The sequence below is a fragment of the Antechinus flavipes genome, chromosome 2 (genome assembly GCF_016432865.1).
Source record: "Antechinus flavipes isolate AdamAnt ecotype Samford, QLD, Australia chromosome 2, AdamAnt_v2, whole genome shotgun sequence".
Taxonomy (NCBI): domain Eukaryota; kingdom Metazoa; phylum Chordata; class Mammalia; order Dasyuromorphia; family Dasyuridae; genus Antechinus; species Antechinus flavipes.
The window spans coordinates 394,808,562-394,830,763 of NC_067399.1; positions in this window are offsets into that span (position 1 = coordinate 394,808,562).

A 22,202-nucleotide genomic window follows, 5' to 3' on the forward strand; every position below is an offset into this window, starting at 1 on the left:
AGACTGCAGCTTTTGCTTTGTTGTTAAAATGAGTAAAAAGGCAAAGTGGGCTCTAATCATAGATAGCTTCTATACTGAAAGAAAGCAGACTTCAAGCTTGAGGACACTCAAAACAGTTTGTCTCTAGATTCAAAGTGGGATGTGACCTGGTCTTCATCACAGAAGGCTCTCATAGAAGAAGTTAAAAAGGAACTTAAAAGAGAGCTAGAAGAAAAATGCGGAAATGAAAGGAAAGCTTTGCAAGAGGCTTGAATAAGGCATATAACTCATTAAAAGATAGAGTGGAAAAATAAAACAACTTCATGAAAAACAGAATTAGTGAATTGGAAAAAGAAAATAACTCCTTAAAAAAATAAAATGGAAAAAATTCCACAGAACAAAACAACTCATTTCAAAACTCAATTGGACAATTCCAAAGAGAAATAAAAAAAGTAAATGAAGAAAATAATTCATTAAAAATCAGACTGGAACAAATGGAAATGAATGCCGAGATGAGACATCAAGAATCAGTCAAGCAAAACCAAGAAAAAAATAGAAAAAATGTTAAATACCTACTTGGGAAAATAGCCAATTTGGAAAATAGATCTAGGAGACATAATCTAAGCATTATTAAACTCCCTGAAAACTTGATGAAAAAAGAGCCTAGACACTATTTTTCAAGAAATCATAAAAGAGAACTCCTCAGATGTCATAGAATCAGAAGGTAAAATAGACATTGAAAGAAATTATTGTTCCTCTACTGAAAGAGATCCCAAAATTAAAACTCCAAGAAATATTACAGCTAAGTTCCAGAACTATCAGACAAAGGAAAAAAATACTACAAGCAGCCAGAAAAAAAATTCGAATACTGAGGAGCCACAATAAAGATCACTTAGTATCTAGCAGAATCCACATTAAAGGATCAAAGGGCCTGGAATCTGATATTCCAAAAGGCAAAGGAATTTGGTATGCAGTCAAGAATAACTTACCCAGCCAAAATGAGCATTTTCTTCCAGGGAAGAAGATGGATATTAAATTAAATAAATGAATTCCATTTATTTCTGATGAAAAAACCAGAGCTAAATAAAAAAAAAAAATTCCTCCAAATATAGGACTAAAGTATAAAAAGGTAAAAAGAACTCTTGAAAACTTTTATTTCTGTTATGAGTATGCATATAGAGTACATGTATAATTTGGTTTTACTATTATAAAAAATGATCTAGGGGTAGAAAGAAAATTGTACCAGAAAAAGGGGAAAGTGGACGTATTACATCTAACAAAGAGGCGAGGGAAACCTATTATATCTGAGGGAAAGAAGGGGGATGGATGAAATAGTATGAATTTTACTCTCATCAGAATTGGCTCAAATAGAAAATATTAGACATATTTGGTTTACATAGAAACTTCTCCCACTTTATTCAAAAGTGGAAGGGGGAAGGGGAAAAGCTAAAAGGGAAGGGGTAGCCTAAATAGAAGGGAATACAGAAATTGTAAGAGAAAGGTTTAAGAAAAGGGATAGGGAGGGATCCTAAAAAGGGTGGGCTGCATGAGGCAAGTGGTGTTCATAAGTTTAATATTGGGATGAGAAGTAAGGGGGAAAAGAAAGACAATGAGAGGCTCCAAATCAGTTCCAACTGATCAACAATGAACATAACCAGCTACACCCAGTGAAAGAACACTTAGAAATGAATGTGGACCACAGCATAACATTTATACTCTTTCTGTTATTGTTTGGTTGCATTTTTGTTTTTCTTCCCAAGTTACTTTTACCTTTTTTCTAAATCCATTTTTTTCTTGTGCAGTAAGGTAACTGAATAAATATGCATACATATCTTGTATTAACTTGTACTCCACTTGCCATGGCGGGGAGGGGACTACCTGCCATCTAGGGAAGGGAGTGAAGAGAAGGAGGGGAAAAATGGAACAGAAGTTTTTGCAAGGGTCAATGTTGAAAAATTACCCATGCATATGTTTTGTCAATGAAAAGCTATAATGAAAAAAAAAAAAAAAGAAAGAAAACTTGTCTACATTTGCTAGCTTCCTTAACTTCCACAATAAGCTCATGGTAAGGGTGTCTCCATAGATTATATGGGAAAAAAAAGAAATTAAAATGATTATGAAACATTTTAATGACAATTGTTTCCAAAGCCCCATGAAGACAATGATCCAGTTTGAGACCATCAGTTCTGGAATTTTGTTTATTTTAGTATTCATGGGCTTTTTTATTTAGAATCATTAATTAATATGATTTCAGGATTTAGAAAAGGAGAACAAAAGGTGAGAAATAATGTGATCAAACCCCTCACTTTACAAGAAACTGAGATCTAGAGAATTTAAGTGATTTGTCCAAAGTTATACAAGTGGAACTAGAACTCTATAAATAAGGAAGAGATTAAAGTTCTGTCCAGTTTTGGAAATTCAACCAAATATTTGTACTCTGACTTTTAACCTGATGGCCCATATTCTGTCTGAATTATAACTTTCCTTCTGATGATATTAAGAAAATAAATCACTACTAAGGTTCAATCAAAATGTATGACTGTAGTTATTTTAAAAACATTATTAACTATTCATTAATTAAGAGCAAGTGCCCTTCACACAGGAAATATTTGTTACTATTTTATTTTCCCACTTGAAAACATGATCATCTCTTTGTTTTATATATATATATATATACACACACACACACACACACACACACACACACACACATATATATATATATATATATATATATATATATATATATATGCATTTCTTCAAGCTTTCTCTACTTTTCTTCTATTTTTGTCAAATCATCATAATTCATGTAAAACTCTGCCCCCATAACTCTCCTTTTTTATAAAGTAGCTAATTTGGAAAAGTGACAAGTTTAGTTAATTATCCTTTTGATTTTTCTCTGTATAATACTAAATAATTGATTTAATTGATTTTGACTGAAATTAGTTTAACACCAAATAGATAAAAAACTAGTAAATATATATGGTTTAAAATGATTTGGAATTGTGTTGTGTTTTGTGATTTTAGGGAAAGGTTCAGATTCACTCCTACAAAATGATGCTCTCAGACTTAATTAAAGTGAAAGTAAAATTTAATTATACAATGCATGGAATAGATCACTTGCAATAACAACTAATACAGCAAAGAACACATAACAGACAAAAGACAAAGAATAATAAGAATTATGATTAGAATAGCAGAAAAAGAGAATACGTTACATCATATCACTGGTTGAGGGAACTTCAACTCTAATTTACGGCTGGGAGGCCCCGGTATTTCAGCCTGTGAGTCTCGATCGGGAAAGTCCTAGGCAGATCGTCATCTCCATAGATGAGGCTTCAAAGTGGAGAAAGCTTTGCCCACTCTTTATAGGGGTCCAAACAAAGAAGGCTTTGGGCCAAATGAAGACCTCATCTAAGACAAGGATGTACCAACTAGGGCTCCAGGTGGTTATAATCAAATGTTGCATTGATAAGGGGGCCAGTCCTTATCAACAGCAACAGTTCCAAGGAGTGGCGAGTTCCTGGAATCATATAATTGGAGCTAAAACACCGGTGGTACATGCCTGTCTTATAGATTAAAAAGGAAAGAGTTGAAATATATGTTCTTATGGGTCAAGGAACGGTCAGGTTTTCATAGGAGAAGGAGTTAAAATATATGTTCTTGGGATGAGAGAGTAGTCAAGTTCTCACGGGGGAGTCATGTCCTTCCTCGATTGGGTTCTCAAGGTTTACATGGGAATTAGGTTCATATGGGGAAAGTCACATCCTTACAATGATTTGAAATGAACTTACTACTAATAAGGAGATTTCTTATTCATGTTGTCATGACATATATGTTGAGATAAAATATTCTTTTTTTATCAAAGCTTTTTTTTTTTTTTTTTTAATGGATAACTTGTTTTTGGCCTTTATTCAAATCATTAAACATTCCCAAAGTAAGCTTTTTCATATACAAGTAGAAATCAAAAAGATGAACTAAAATATGTGTGTATGTAAATCTGTGTGTATGTATATACATACATGTATATGCATATATATGCATATGTATATATATATATACACACACACACATATATATATATACACACACACACATATATATATATATACACACACACACACACACACACATATATATATATATATATATATATATGCATTTCTTCAAGCTTTCTCTACTTTTCTTCTATTTTTGTCAAATCATCATAATTCATGTAAAACTCTGCCCCCATAACTCTCCTTTTTTATAAAGTAGCTAATTTGGAAAAGTGACAAGTTTAGTTAATTATCCTTTTGATTTTTCTCTGTATAATACTAAATAATTGATTTAATTGATTTTGACTGAAATTAGTTTAACACCAAATAGATAAAAAACTAGTAAATATATATGGTTTAAAATGATTTGGAATTGTGTTGTGTTTTGTGATTTTAGGGAAAGGTTCAGATTCACTCCTACAAAATGATGCTCTCAGACTTAATTAAAGTGAAAGTAAAATTTAATTATACAATGCATGGAATAGATCACTTGCAATAACAACTAATACAGCAAAGAACACATAACAGACAAAAGACAAAGAATAATAAGAATTATGATTAGAATAGCAGAAAAAGAGAATACGTTACATCATATCACTGGTTGAGGGAACTTCAACTCTAATTTACAGCTGGGAGGCCCCGGTATTTCAGCCTGTGAGTCTCGATCGGGAAAGTCCTAGGCAGATCGTCATCTCCATAGATGAGGCTTCAAAGTGGAGAAAGCTTTGCCCACTCTTTATAGGGGTCCAAACAAAGAAGGCTTTGGGCCAAATGAAGACCTCATCTAAGACAAGGATGTACCAACTAGGGCTCCAGGTGGTTATAATCAAATGTTGCATTGATAAGGGGGCCAGTCCTTATCAACAGCAACAGTTCCAAGGAGTGGCGAGTTCCTGGAATCATATAATTGGAGCTAAAACACCGGTGGTACATGCCTGTCTTATAGATTAAAAAGGAAAGAGTTGAAATATATGTTCTTATGGGTCAAGGAACGGTCAGGTTTTCATAGGAGAAGGAGTTAAAATATATGTTCTTGGGATGAGAGAGTAGTCAAGTTCTCACGGGGGAGTCATGTCCTTCCTCGATTGGGTTCTCAAGGTTTACATGGGAATTAGGTTCATATGGGGAAAGTCACATCCTTACAATGATTTGAAATGAACTTACTACTAATAAGGAGATTTCTTATTCATGTTGTCATGACATATATGTTGAGATAAAATATTCTTTTTTTATCAAAGCTTTTTTTTTTTTTTTTTTAATGGATAACTTGTTTTTGGCCTTTATTCAAATCATTAAACATTCCCAAAGTAAGCTTTTTCATATACAAGTAGAAATCAAAAAGATGAACTAAAATATGTGTGTATGTAAATCTGTGTGTATGTATATACATACATGTATATGCATATATATGCATATGTATATATATATACACACATGTCCACATATATGAAACTATGTATCTATATTTCATATTGCTTGCTTTAAAAGGGATATATATATATATAAACAAATTTTGCATATTGCTTTCAAGTAACTGAAAGTAATTTTGTCTGTGCTTACTTCTCCTTTGTGCATTTAAAAAATTTTTTATTAAAGTTTTTATTTACAAAGCATATGCATCGGTAATTTTTCCAATATTGACCCTTGCATAACCTTTTGTTGCAAATTTTCCCCTCCTTCCCCCTACACCCTACCCTAGCTAACAGTCCAATAAATATGTTGACATACATGTTAGATCCAATACATGTATACATATTTATACAATTATCTTATTGAGCAAGAAAATCAGATCAAGAAGCAAAAAAAAGTAAAACTGAGAAAGAAAACCAAATGCAAGCAAATAACAACAGAGACAGTGAGAATGCTATGTTGTATTCCACACCCTGTTCCCATGGGTCTCTTTCTGGGTGTAGATGGCTCTCTTCATCACTGCACAAGTGGAACTGGGTTTGAATCATTTCAATGTTGAAGAGAGCCATGTCCATCAAAATTGATCATTGTATAGTTTTGTTGTTTTCATGTATAATGATTTCCTGGTTCTGCTCATTTCCCTTAGCATCAGTTCATGCAAGTCTCTCCAAGGCCTCTCTGAAATCATGCTGCTGATCGTTTCTTAAAGAACTATAATATTCCATAACATTCATATATCATAATTTATTCAGCCCTTCTCCAATTGATGGGCATGCATTCACTGTCCAGTTTCTTGCCACTACAAAGAAGGCTGCCACAAACATTTCTGAATATGTGGGTCCCTTTCCTTCCTTTATGATCTCTTTGGGATATAAGCCTAGTAGTAACACTGCTGGATCAAAGGGTATGCACTGTTTGATAACTTTTTGAGCATAGCTCCAAACTGCTCTCCAGAATGGTTGGATCCATTCACAATTCCACCAACAATGTATTAGCGTCCCAGTTTTCCCATACCCCTTCCATCATCATTATCTTTTCCTGTCATCCTTACATTCCTGATAGGTATGTAGTGGTATCTCAAAGTTTCATTAATGTGCATTTCTCTGATCAATAATGATTTGGAACACCTTTTCATGTGGCTACAAATAGTTTCAATTTCTTGATCAGAAAATTATCTGTTCATATCCTTTGACCATTTATGAATTGGAGAATGGCTTGAACTAATATAAATTTGAGTCAATTCTCTATATATTTTAGAAGTGAGGCCTTTATCAGATCCTTTGGATGTAAAAATGTTTTCCCAGTTTATTGCTTCCCTTCTAATCTTGTCTACATTAGTTTTTGTTTGTACAAAAACATTTTAAATTAATATAATCAAAGTTATCTATTTTATGATAAATAATGATCTACAGTTCTTCTTTGGTCACAAATTCCTTCCGCCTCCACAAATGTGAGTGGTTCTTTATGTTCTTCTAATTTATATCATTCTTTATGTCTAGATAATGATCCCATTTTGACATTATCTTGGTATACAGTGTTAAGTGTGGGTCTATGCCTACTTTCTGCCATAGAAATTTACAATTTTCCCAGAAGTTTGTGTCAAATAGTGAATTCTTGCAGCCTTTGGGATTGTCAAATACTACATTATTATACCCATTCTATGAACCTAACCTATTCTACTCATCAACTGTTCTATATCTTAGCAAAAACCAAATGGTTTTGATGACTGCTGCTTTATAATATAATTTTAGATCACATACAGGTAAGCTACCTTCATTTACTTTTCTCTTCATTAATTCCTTTCAAATTCTTGACCTTTTGTTCTTCCAGATGAATTTTGTTGTCATTTTTTTCTAGTTCAGTAAGATAGTTTCTTGGGAGTTTGATTGGCATAGCACTAAATAAATAGATTAGTTTAGGGAGTATTGTCATCTTTATTTATTATATTTGTTCAACCTATTCATGAACACTTGCTAATTCTTTTTCCAATTGCTTTGATCTGACTTTATTTGTGTGGAAAATGTTTTGTAGTTTTGTTTATATAGTTCCTAACTTTCCCTTGGCAGATAAAATTCCAAATATTTTATATTATCAACAGTTTTTTTTTTAAATGGAATTTCTCTTTATATCTCTTGCTGTTGGATTTTATTAGTGATATATAAAAATGCTGATGATTTATGTGGATTTATTTTGTATCCTGCAACTTTGCTAAAGTTGTGGATTATTTCTAATACCTTTTAAAATTGATTCTCTGGGGTTCTCTAAGTATACCATCATAGCATCTTCAAAGAAGGATAATTTGGTTTCCTCATTAACTATTCTAATTGCTTTAATCTCCTTTTCTTCTCTTATTGCTAAGGCTAGCATTTCTAATATAATATTGAATAGCAATGGTGATAGTAAGCAACCTTATTTCACCCCTGATCTTATTGGGAATGATTCTAGTTTATCCCCATTACATATGAAGCTTGCTGATGATTTTAAATAGATGCTACTGACTATTTTAAGGAAAAGTCCCCTTATTCCTATACTCTCTAGTGTTATTAATAGGAATGGGTGTCAGATTTTATCAAATGCTTTTTCTGCATCTATTGAGATATTATATGTTTTTTGTTAATTTGGTTATTAATATAGTCAATTATAGTAATAGTTTTCCTAATATTGAACCAGTTCTGCATTCCTGGTATAAATTCTACTTGGTCATGGTGTATTATCTCGAGGATGCTTTTCTGTAATCTCTTTGCTAATATTTTATTTAAGATTTTTGCATCAATATTAATTAGGGTCATTGGTTTATAATTTTCTTTCTCTGTTTTCATCCTACCTCATTTAGGTATCAGTATCATATCTGTGTCATAAAAGGAATTTGATGGGAGTTCTTCATTCCCTATGTTTTCAACTAGTTTATATAGTATTGGAATTAATTGTTCTTTAAATGTTTGGTAGAATTCACATGGACTGGGGGATTTTTTTTCTTAGGGAGTTGATTAATAGCTTGTTCTATTTCTTTTTTAAAAAATATGACTATTTAAGAAATTTATTTCTTCTTCTGTTAATCTGGACAATCTATACTTTTGTAGTTATTCCTCCATTTCACTTAGGTTGTCAAATTTATTGGCATGAAATTAGACAAAGTAATTCCTGACAATTGCTCTAGTTTCCTCTTCATTGATGGATAGTTCTTTTTATTTTTGAGACTAACAACTTGGTTTTCCTCTTTCCCTTTTCTAATCAAATTAACTAAAGGTTTATCTATTTTGTTGGTTTTTTCATAAAACCAACTCAGTTTTATTTATTAATTCAATAGCTTTTTTAGTTTCAAGCCCAATTTATTGATCTTTTTCTCTATTTTATGGAAGTAAGCGTCTAGAGATATAAAATTTCTCCTTATTATCACTTTGGCTGCACCCAACAAATTTTGGTATGTTATCATTCTCTTGAATGAAATTATTAATTGTGAGTATTATTTGCTGTTCCATTCATTCATTCTTTAGAATGAGATTATTTAGTTTCTAATTTCTTTTTGTTCTATTTTCTCCGGGTCATTTATTGAATGTAATTTTTATTGCATCATGATCTAAAAACAATGCATTCACTATTTCTGCCTTTCTGCAATTTATTTTGAGGTCTTTATGTCCTAATATATGATCAATTTTCACATAAGTTCCATGAACTGCCAAAAAGAAAGTGTACTTCTTTCTGTTTCCATTCAATTTTTCCAGAGATGTATCATATCTAGTTTTTCTAGTATTCTATTTACATCTTTAGCTTTTTTAAAAATTTATTTTGTGGTTTGATTTATCTAATTCTGAGAGAGCAAGGTAGAGGTCTCCCACTATTATAGTTGTGCTGTATATTTCTTCTTGCAACTCTCTTCTTTTTTAGGAATTTAGTGCTGCACCACTTTGTTTGTATATGTTTAATATTGATGATGCTTCATTATCTTTAGCTTCCTTCCTCATCTCTTTTAATCAGATTAAGTTTTTGATTTTGTTTGAAGATCAATTTATCTACAGTAATTGGAAAAGTCAGATTTTGAAATCAGGTGCTACAAAGTTCCTTAATACTGAAAGTTCATATATAAATGAAACCAGTCTTTATCCAGATTCAGTCCTTATTCAATCCCTATTTTCTATATATGTACATTGCTGTTCAATCATTTTTCAGTTGTGTCTGGCTCTTTGTGACCCCTTATTAGGTTTCCTTACCAAAGATCAACTGAGATGTTTGTCATTTTATCTAGCTCATATTGCAGATGAGGGAACTGAGACAAAGAGACTTAAAAGACTTGCTCAAGTTTGCAAAACTAATGCCTGAAATGGGATGTGAATTCAGGGAGATAAGCCTTCCTGACACCAGATCCTATACTCTATCAACTGTGCCAGCTATCTATATAAACAGATATTATATTGCAGTTTGGGAGAGAGGTAGGGAGTAGCTTTTGACTTTACTATCATCTGTTATAGAATTCCTAGTGTGAAAACTATGACTGCTGGTGCAGGTCCAAAACTCCTATACAACTCATAGGCTTAGAGAATTATCTGGGATATAGTGAGTTTAAATTATTTATCTTTCTTCACAGGCACTATGTATTACGGGAAAGATTTGAATCTGTTAGTCAATAAGAAAGTACCTACTATCTTCCAGATACTGTGGACACCAGGATAAAAAGACAAAAAAGGGAAACAGTTGCTGAATTGATAGTTTAAATATGAATGCAGATTTTCTTTCCTCCCACATAATTTGATTTAATATGCTGACATTAAATAAATTATAAATTCATCAAATAATAGGCATAAATTATATCATAATTACATCCTACTTAATCAATCATTAAATAACATACATGATATTCTTAAGCATCTCTGTTAGAACTGAATTGAGTGTTTCAGAAAGATAGCATTACAATGTAAGACCAACAACTATTGCCCAAAATGTTAATTAGTTTAACAATATAAATAAATAGGAATTAGAAGAATTTGAAATTAATAATGGTTCTGTGATAAGATTTCTGTAAATAAACAATAAATAAGTTAACTTTAAATCAAAACAAGCCTAAAGATACCCCTCATACTTAACAGATTGGCAAAGAAAGATGACAAAACATGAGGAATAATCAAAATTAGAAGTGCTGTTAAAATGGTCATACTGATATACTATTAAAGAAGCTGTAAAAAAAATTACCAATTTTGTCAATTATTGGACAGAATTTCATAATTACACTAAGAAAATTATCGAAATGTCCAAACACATTGAACTAAAGATCCCCACTACTAAACATGTTCCACAAGAAGGTAAAAAATAAAATATCCCCATATATACCAAAAAGTTTAATAGTAATACTTTTAGTAATGTTAGGAAAATAGAAACTTACTTAGATGTCCATTGATTTCAGAATAACTAAACAAATTTTGATACATTAATATAATGGAATATTACAATTCAGTTAGAAAGAATGAATGTAAAAGTCAAAGAAGAGGATAAGGAAGAGATTCTTTGAGTGGGAACAGGTTAAATAATAGTGAAAGAAAGTAAGAGGTCAAAGTAAATAAAAAGAATTAATAAAGATAGGACAGGAGAGATATAGAAACAAAATGATAATCAGGAATAGAATTTATTAGAAAAAAGTAAGGGTGGTAATCATTGATCTCAAAGTCAAATTTAAGAAACGATTCAATCAAAAGAGAAAAATCTATACTATGTGTCAGCCTTATTAATAGTGTTTTGGATGTACATATATACATATATAGCTCTAAAACAATTTTGATATGTTTTGGAAGTATGTAAGTATATACACACACACACACACACACACATATAGGTTTATATGTATGTGTGTAAATATATCCATGCTTAATTGTAACCTGCTTTGGCAGAAGAGGGAAGGAGGAGAAAAAAGTAAAAAAGTTCACAGCAGAGAACAAAAGAAAAAAGTGCAAGGTAGCAAAGAAAACATGTACAGTTTTAATTATAATGTGTTGTATTATTTTATATACTTTCTTGAAATGAAAATGTATTGTTCCATATTTTGAATTTTTCCTTATGTTTTGACAATGTTTTCATTTTTCTGTTTTTTTTCTTTTCCTACTTTGTTTTTAAGTTTTGAATAAATTATTTTTTAAAAAAAAGAATGAATGAATATACAGAATTAAGAGAAGTAAGGAAAATATGAACTGATGCATAGTTAAATTAGCACAACCAAGAAAAAAATGCTATAATATAAAGATATAATGGCTATGATAATGTAAATGAAAACAAGAACTGAGCATTATAATTGTAATGATAGTGCTTAGTCTCAAATAGGAGAAAAGAAAAAAGGTTTCTACTTTTTTGTGCAGAAGTGGAAAAGTATCTATCAATCAAGCAACCGATAGAATTTTATTCAGTGCATATGATATTCCAGGCACTTTATTAAGTGTGTGAAATACAAAGATAAAACTTTAAAAAAATCCTGTGCTTCAAGAACATACATCTATCTTAGAGAAGAAAATGTATGAAGTGCATTTGTGCATGAAATAGCATATGTGGAATAAATATCTGCAGAATAAATATAAAAAACCATAATGGAATTATATAGAACTTAATTAATGAAGGAGAGCAGCTAGGTAAAAGAGCACCAGGCCTGCAGTCAGGAATACCTGAATTCAAATACAACTTTGCACATTTATTCCCTGTCTGACCCTGAGCAAGTCACTGAACCCTGTTTGCTTCAATTTCATTTAATAAAATGAGCTGGACAAAGAAATGGTAAGTATCTCTGCCAAGAAAATCCCAAATGGTGTCCTGAAGGATAGGATACAACTGAAATAATTAAACAAAAGCAGCAATTAGTGAGAAAGGACATTAGTAGTACAGATCAGTAAAAGTATTATGCAATGGAAGTATTTGTGCTTTGACTTGAAAGAAATAAGGAATTCAAAGTAGAGGTGAAGAGAGCTGACATGTAAAAAGCCACAGCAGGTGAGAGATAGTGGAAGGACTATTTGTGCATAGCATTAAATATATGGTTAAACTTCACTGAGGTATTGCTCAGTTTTGCTAGACTATTTTCTCTTAATTTTTGCTATAAGGGATTATATTATTAGGAGGAAAGAATAAAATGTAGATCTAGATGTGGATTTAAAAATAAAAAGAAGTAGATTTGATTCAAAAACCAAAAAACAAATCTAAATTTTAAAACTAAAACAATATAAGTATGGCACTGAAAAGAAAACAGACAAGTTTCAACAAAATTCAATGCAGAAGGTAAGAGCAAGAAGAAATTAATTTTCTGAAAAATCATTTTTCATTGACAATAGAAGTGACTAAATATAGAAACCTTAAAAGTTGACAAATAATTGGTCACTAGTGTATTTTTTTTTCTCCCAGTTCAATGAAATAAGATCTATTACAGCAAAAAGTAAAGATCATAATTTTTTTTGCATTGAGATGTAAAATACAAGTACCAAAAAATCCTGTTTTATCAATGTGAAAAACATAATTCTGAAAAACATTTGATATAAAGAGGAACTCCTTATGTAAGGTACCAAGGTATTTGTGGATATTGTTGTTATTTAATTATTTTAATTCATATTGTTATAATTAGCTCCATCTCCATTACATAATGTTTTAGAAATAGTCAATGTGTGCAAAATTTGAAAAAGCCCTCAAAAATTTTGTGAGGTAGATTAAATTTGTTTTTGATAGCCTTCTCATATACTCTCAAATCTGATATTGTCTCTCCTTATGAGCACAGTCCTTTTTCTGCAATGTGTGTGATATTCAGGGGAACTACTATAGAATTATAATTAAGAATGTATTTTCATGACATGCTCTAATTTTATTCCTCCTTCCTTTTAAAAAAAAACAAAACAATAAAAGCAAACTTTTCATTCCTGAAGCTCCCTGCCCAAACTCAGATTCCATGGAGCAGAGTCATTTTATAAAGAAACATCAATATTTTATTATTTTTTAAGAATCAAATTTTTAATTAAAAACAAAACAAAACAAAACAAATAAGCATTCAGTGCTTACTCTTTTCCCCATTCCTTTTCCTGACATAGAAAGAAAGGGAAAAGAAAAAAAAAAGCTTATTACAAAGATAATCAAACAAATTCAGACATTTGCCACATCCAAAAATATCTGTTATTCTCAATATGTAACCCAGCTATAGAGAGATGTCAGGAAAAGTTGAACAGTCTTTATGAGTACTCATCTAGAATTATGGCTGAAAAACACATTTATATATAAATAATAATTGTTTTCATACTTCTAGAGTAACACCATACTGATAATTAAATAAAGAAATATTGCAACAGTAATTCACTTTACGTTTCAAGACACATATCCAACTTGTTTCACATTGTCACTCTGAGAATTCACAAAACCAGACAATGGAAATAGTGGGTTTTCATTTAGGATACCTTTTAACAGGGGTCAGATGAGAGCTGATTATATATCTTGAAGAGGAGAATGTGTGTCATAGAGGGGTTGGATTAAATCATCTTTGAGATCTCTCCTGGAATTAAAATCCCCTTATGTTATTAATTGATTCTAAAGTGAGAAGTATGATGAGAAGAAATGAGAAGTATACATTCTGGGCTTTTTTTTTTGGGGGGGGGAACAATTCACAGACAAAGAAATTGAAACTATTTCTAGCCATATGAAAAGATGCTCAAAGTTATTATCAATCAAAGAAATGCAAATTAAGACAACTCTGAGATACCACTACACACCTGTCAGATTGACTAGAATGATAGGGAAAGATAATGCGGAATGCTGGAGGGAATGTGGGAAAACTGAGACATTGATACATTGGTGGAATTGTGAAGACATCTAGCCATTCTGGAGAACAATTTGGAACTATGCTTCAAAAGCTATCAAACTGTGCATACCCTTTAACCCAGCAGTGTTACTACTGGGTTTATATCCCAAAGAGATACTAAAGGGAAAGGGACCTGTATTTGCAAGAATGTTTGTGGCAGCCCTGTTTGTAGTGGCCAGAAACTGGAAACTGAATGGATGCCCATCAATTGGAGAATGGCTGAATAAATTGTAATATATGAATGTTATGGAATATTATTGTTCTGTAAGAAATGACCAATAGGATGATTTCAGGAAGGCCTGAAGAGACTTGCATGAACTGATGCTGAGTGAAATAAGCAGGACCAGGAAATCATTATTTACTTCAACAACAACACTATATGATAATCAATTCTGATGGACGTGGCCCTCTTCAACAATGAGATGGCAAATCAGTTCCAATATAGCAGGAATTAATTGAACCAGATACACTGAGGGAAAGAACTCTGGGAGATGACTATGAACCACTACATAGAATTCCCAATCCCTCTATTTTTGTCCACCTGAATTTTTTGTTTCCTTCACAGGCTAATTGTACACTATTTCAAAGTCTGATTCTTTTTGTACAGCAAAATAACTGTTTGGACATGTGTATGTGTATATATATATATGTGTGTACATATATATATATATATATACACATATTATATATGTTATTTGGCTTATACTTTAACATATTTAATATATATATATATAATATATAAAATTTGGCTTATACTTTAACATATTTAACATGTATTGATCAACCTGTCATCTGGGGGAAGGGGTGAGGGGAAGAAGGGGAAAAGTTGGAACAAAAGGTTTTGCAATTGTCAATGCTGAAAAATTACCCATGAATATAACTTGTAAAAAAAAAAGCTATAATAAATAATAGAAAAAAAGGGGGGGAAAAGAAATGACCAGCAGGATGATTTCAGAGAGGCCTGGAGAGACGTACATGAACTGATGCTATGTGAAATGAGCAGAACCAGTAGAAAATTATACCACAGCAATAATAAGATTATACAATGATCAATTCTGACAGACATGGCTCTTTTCAACGATGAGAATGCTCAGGCCAGTTCCAATAATCTTGTGAGAAAAAAGCCATCTGCACCTAGAAAGAGAACTGTGGCAACTCAGTGTGGATTACAACATAGTGTTTTCACTTTTTTGTTGTTGTTTACTTGCATTTTGTTTTCTTTCTTATTTTTTTTTCCTTTTTGATCTGATTTTTCTTGTACAGAATGATATTTGTGGAAATATGTAGAGAAGAATTGCTTGTTTAACATATATTGAATCATTTGCCATCTAGGGGCAAATGTAGGGAGAAGGGAAGGAAAAACCAGAACATAAACTTTTGTAAGGGTGAATGTTGAAAAATAGCCATGTTTATATTTTGAAAATAAAAAGCTTTAATTAAAAAAAATAACTACTTGATCAAAGGACCAAAGACTGAGAGCTGAATGGTATCTTAAATGTTACCTAGTATAATTAGCTCATTGTTTAGATGAAGAAAATAAGCTCCAGAGATACTGTGACTTGTCTCAGGTTATACAGGTCTTAAGTGTCAGAGTAGGATTCAACTTCTGACTTTAAATATAACAAAAATTATGATGTTATCAGAGGAAAGACTTCATCATTCTGGGTAGATTTTTGGTAAAGAATTTAGGAACAGATATGGAAGAGGTATACATGAATTACAAAATCATCCAGTGAGAAGAACATTATTAATGAGATAACAAGTGCTTAGTGTTTCAAATTTTCAGCTTGTCATAATCACCATTGGACTTTGTACTATTCTAAGCTTGTTTAAGAATCTCACTATGCTTTAAATACTACCTTGAGGACTCCAGATATACAGGGTGATTGTGCTCTTTCTGCTTCACAGTGAATATACAGATCCATCTTAACTCAAACCATTAAATTCAGGTAGTTTATTTGACAGGAATGTAATGACTTCCATCCACCTTAGGTACAATTCACAGTCATTACTTTGAGCAATCCTATAACAATAATCACCTGCTGAGAATCATGAAACACTATGTGTAGATCTTGTTATTTTCGACCCAATATTCCAATCATAAATCTTTGTCATTGAGCAGGAATCATTCCTAAGATTCTCTCTTTAGAATCCTTCTTTTCAAATAATATTACTCATCTAAGCTCTCCTTTAGGAATATGATTTCTTTTAATATGAAACAATTAAGAAAAGCATATAATGTATTAGAATTATATAGAAATTTCTAAATTTCTAAATATGTGTGTTCTTCTGCATTATATACTTCCTTAAGGTTTACATTATTACATACAAATATTTTGTTCCTAGTCTTCCAAAGTATTTCCCTTGCTCCAAAAATATCAATTGACATAAACATGACCTTTTGTAATGTATACCACACTTTTCTTACATTATCTCCTTCAAGCATTATAATAATATTATTATGTCAATATTATAGAAATTATTATCCATATTTTAAAAAGAAGAAACTAAGAAAGACTTAAAATGCTGAGGTGTCTTATCAATGGGAACATAGCCAAGAAGTGTCAGAGACAAGATTTATATATGGATCTTCTTCCAATTCTATTTTGAATTGGTGGCTCCAGATATATTTCCATCTACTCCTACTAAGCTAGACTAGCAGACCCCTGAGGTTCCTTTCAGCTGTGCAATTCTATTAGTGTAAAGCTTTCTAGATTTGTTGAGCATTTAACATAGATACCTCTAATGCATGTTTTCATACTTACAAATGTGAGGCAGACTGTGTCTACAAACTGAGCTGTTAAACCATGAATAGAACCATTCTAATCTCTGTGTTGGACTAAACCAGCCAGTGACTGTTGTCTGCCTGGAATCAAATAAGATAATGTATGCAAAGCACTTTGCAAGCTGCAAAGCACTATATAAATGTTAGCTATGATTACTGTGATTACACAGCGGTGAGTTCAGAGTAACCATTCATTCCAATCTGGTGAAATTCCAACTCTGTTGATTATAATGCAGTAGAGAGACCATAGCTGATTCATTCCTCTAGCTGTCATTTGTGAAATAACTGTCCAACAGTTTGACTGTTGAGGCCATTTTTTTTAACTGGAGACCCAGATGCATATATCTCAGGATAAGGGATAGATGAAGTTTTAGGTATCACTTCAATCTTTCAGGCATCCTCTTCCTAACTGATAAACCGAATGATTTGCAAAAGACAAGTGACAAAATGATAGGAATAAATAGTTTTCAGAAGAAGCAATACAAATAATTAACTACTTTATGAAAAAAAAATCCTCCAGAAGAGTAACAAATGACAAATAACAAAAAATACAAATTAAAATACTTTAAAGTTTTTAACTCACTGATGAACAACTTGACAAAATTTTTTTTAAAAATATATAATTTGTTTCCATTTTTTCATTTGTGTGTGTATCTGTGTGTCTATGTACTCCATGCTTGACACTGAGTAAATGATTAAATAAGGGAATTGGATAGTGTAGAATCTATAAAAAATATTGATATACTGTTGATTATGCTATAAATTGGTCTACCCATTCTAGAAAACCAGTTGATGTTTTGTAAAAAAGAAAAAGAAAAGAAAAAGTGACTCATACTTATTTTTGATTCATTGGTGTTATAACTGTATATAATACCCAAAGAGATAAAAGCAAAAAAGAAGAACCTCATGTATAACAAAAATAAGAATTACAAAACTTTGAAATAATTAAAATTTGAAACAAAATGAATACATATTGATTTGAAGGAGGTGTATGTGTGATTATAATTTATACACCCTCCAAAAGATAATGTCTGGACTTGGGATCAGCCCTAGTCCTTGGTCTTAGTGGGGAAGTAAAGGAGGCAGGAAAGGTGCCATGTAGCTGGTCAAAGATGGAATCTGAAGTCTGTGACTCTTGTGTCTGTGGTTGAGAGCTGTGGCTAAGAGGCCATTCCCAGTTGTCCCTGCCCTTAAGTACCCTAATTACAATTAAATCATTACAGTATAATGTGTATCTAGAGTGTTAAATGTTATGTTAAATGCTCAACAAATCTAGAAAACTTTACACTAATAGAATTGCACAGCTGAAAAGAACCTTAGGGGTCTGCTAGTCTAGCTTAGTAGGAGTAGATGGAAATATATCTGGAGCCAATCTATATATATATATAATGCCAATCTAGAGTGATCATATCATTATATCAAAATAAAGTGATTATATCATTATATCATACTAGATATATGTGAACTAGAGAACCTTTGTCTCATCAATTCCACTGAGTTAGCACCTTGTTTCAAGTATCCTACTCCAAAGTTCCGGCCCTCTACATTGATTGAATTATGAGAAGGGGGATATGCGGCATAGGTATATATATAACAGTATATTACTCCATCATAAAGAATAAAAATTATGGGCAAATTCAGAGAATTTGGATATTTGGATGAACCTGTTCAAAGAAAGAAGATTCAAGAGGATAATGCACATACGATAACCATAATAGTATGAATTGAAAAACTGAAAGATAACAGAAATCAGATTCATGTCATCATGAATGTTGTTAAAGTATCTTTCTCTCTTCTCGAGTGGTGAACTATAAAAGTAGAATGCTGCATATGCAATAGACATAGTTAAGTTTATCATTTTTTTAAAACTATATCTAAATTTGGAGGTAGAGCCAAAATAGCAGAAAAAGAGGCAGGGATTCACTTGAGCTCTCCCCCAAACCTAATATCTTTAAATAATAACTCTAAATAGATTTTACCCATAAAAGAAGGAGCAGAAGAATTTTCCAGCTGAAGACCATTTAAAAAGTCAGCTGGAAAGATATATTACACCAGGATGGGAGTATAGCACAGTTGGGACACAGGCCACTTCAGCGCAACCCTGACCCCAGAAAATTGGGAGTGTGCCTTGGGGCATCTGAATCAGTGGCAGCAGTTAATATCCTTTGATTCAGCAATACCACTACTCAGTCTATATCCCCAAAACATCAAAAATTCAACACCCATTTTTATTAAAATTTCTATTTTAATTTCTATTAAAAACACCAGACAGCATATGAATAAGTGGAGTTTTCCTTAAAATGATCAGTAGCATCTATATAAAATCATCAGCAAGCATCATATGTAAGATCAGGGGTGAAACAAGGTTGCCCACTATCATCATTACTATTCAATATTGTATTCAAAATGCAAGCTTTGGCAACAGGAGAAGAAAAAAAGATTAAAGGAATTAGAGCAGATAATGAGGAAACCAAATTATCACTCTTTGCAGATGTTATTATGATATACTTTTAGAACCCAAGAGAATCAACTAAAAACCTACTAGAAGTAATTCACAACTTTAACAAAGTTTCAGAATACATAATAAATGCACATCATGTTTATATATTACCAACAAAATCCAGCAGCAAGAGATACAAAGAGAAATTCCATTTAAAATAAATGTGGATAATATAAAATATTTGGGAGTCTATTTGTTAAGGCAAAGTTAGGAACTAAATGAACACAACTACAAAACATTTTCCATGCAAATTAAGTCAGAACTAATCAATTGGAAAAAATATCAGTTGCTCATAAGTAGACAGTATGAATACAATAAAAATGATAATGCTACTGACATCAATCTACTTATTCAATGTCAGTGCCATACTAATCAAACTCCCAAGAAATCATTTTATAGATCTAAAAAACATAATAACAAAGAAGAAAAAGCAATCATGAATTTCAAGGGAATTAATGAAAAATGCAAATGAATGTGGCCTAGCTATGCCAGACATAAACTACATAATAAAAAAGAGGTCATCAAAACTATTTGGTACTGGCTAAGATATAGAGTAGCCATCAGTGGAATAGATTTTTTTCTTTTTTTTTATTATAATAATTTTTTTTATTGACAGAACCCATGCCAGGGTAATTTTTTACAACATTATCCCTTGCACTCACTTCTGTTAGTGGAATAGATTTGAACCAAATACTCAATGACTATAGTAATTTAGTGTTTGACCAAGCCAAAAACCCCTTCTTTTGGGATAAGAACTCACTATTTGACAGAAATTGCTGAGAAATTGGAAACTAGTATGGCAGAAACTAGTCATTGACCCACACTGTCCTAACTGGCAGGACCTCGTCGTGTGTGGGGTGTCGAGGAAATGACTAAGACTTGTAAGAGAAATGGGCGAGAAGGAGGAGGGAGACTACATTGCGGTGGAAAAGAGTCTCATTTATTGAAAGAAAAGGATCTTAGTTATATATGATTTGACTGCCTGCGTTTTCTGGGTGGGGGGTTGCAATGTAAAGAGAAGAATGTCAGACCACAGGTGTGGCTGACATCCTGGGGCATACTCGTTATCTAGTTCCTGGGCGGATATGGCCAATTTCCTGGGACACACATTATCTTGTCTCAGGAATTTAGGACGCATTGTTTGTTCACAATAAGATTTTAGCTAACCGTATCAGAGTTTACGCACAGGTAGTCACGTTCTTCTTGGCTCTTTGTTTCCTGTCTCCAACACCACACCTAACATGGGTTCATGATTTAAACATAAAGAATGATATTATAAGCAAATTAAAAAAAAAAAAAAGATAGTTTACCTTTCAGATCTAGGGAGAAGGAAGGAATTTGTGGTCAAAGAAGAACTGGAATTCATTATTGAACACAAAATAGATAATTTTGATTATATTAAAAAGTTTTTGTACAAGCAAAACTAATGAAGACAAGATTAGAAGGGAAACAAGTTGGGAAAACATTTTTATATTCAAGAGTTCTGGCAAAGGCGTCATTTCTAAAATATAGAGAGAATTGACTCAAATTTATAAGAATAATGTTGGAGGGGATGTGGGAATACTGGGACACTAATACATTGTTGATGGAGTTGTGAATTAATCCAGCCATTTTGGAAAGCAATTTGGAACCTTGCTCCAAGGGTTATTCAATTGTGCATACCCTTTGATGCAAGAGTGATTCTACTGGGTTTATATCTATCCCAAAGAGATCTTAAAGGAGGGAAAAGGACTCACATGAACAAAAATGTTTGTGGCAGCCCTTTTTTCAGTGTATGAAACTGGAAATAGTGGATGCCCATCAGTTGAAGAATGACTGAATAAATTATGGCATGTGAATGTTATGGAATATTATTGTTTGATAAGAAATGATTGGGAGTATGATTTCAGTGAGGCCTGGAAAGATTTACATGAATTGATGCTAAGTGAAATGAGCAGAATCAGGAGATCATTGTACATGGCAACAACAATATTATACAATGATCAGCTCTTTTCAACAACAAGGTGATTCAGACTGGTTCTAATGATCTATTGATGAAGAAAGCCATCTACACCTAGAAATAGGGCTGTGGGAATAGAAGGTTGATCACAACATACCATTTTTACTTTTTTTGTTGTTGTTTGCTTGCATTTAAGTTCTTTCTAAATTTTTTCCTTTGTGAATTGATTTTTCTTGTGCAGCAAGATAATTGTATAAACATATGTGCATATATTGGATTTAACATATATTTTAACAGGTTTAACATATATTGGATTACTTGAAATCTAGGGGAGAGAGTAGGGAGATTGGGGAGAAATTTGGAAGACAAGGTTTTGCAAGGGTAAATGTTGAAAAACTATCCATTCATATGTTTTGAAAATAAAAAACTTTAATAAAATAGTTACAAAATAAACATATAAAATAGAACTAAAATTAAAATTAAGTGAGAGATTGAGGAAAAATAAGAAATGGAAAACCATTCAAGAAAATAAGATTATAAAAAAAAAAGTTGATCAAGTAGAAAAAGACATACAGAGTCTTAAACAAGAAAATTATTCTTTGAAAATTAGGATTGAGCAAGGAGAAGAGAGTAAAGATATAAATGACTAAGAAATAACAAAATAAAATTTTAAAAATGGAAAAATAGAAGATCATTCGAAACATAAGAAAAATGACAGATCTGGAGAAAAGAGAAAGAAGAGAAAATAT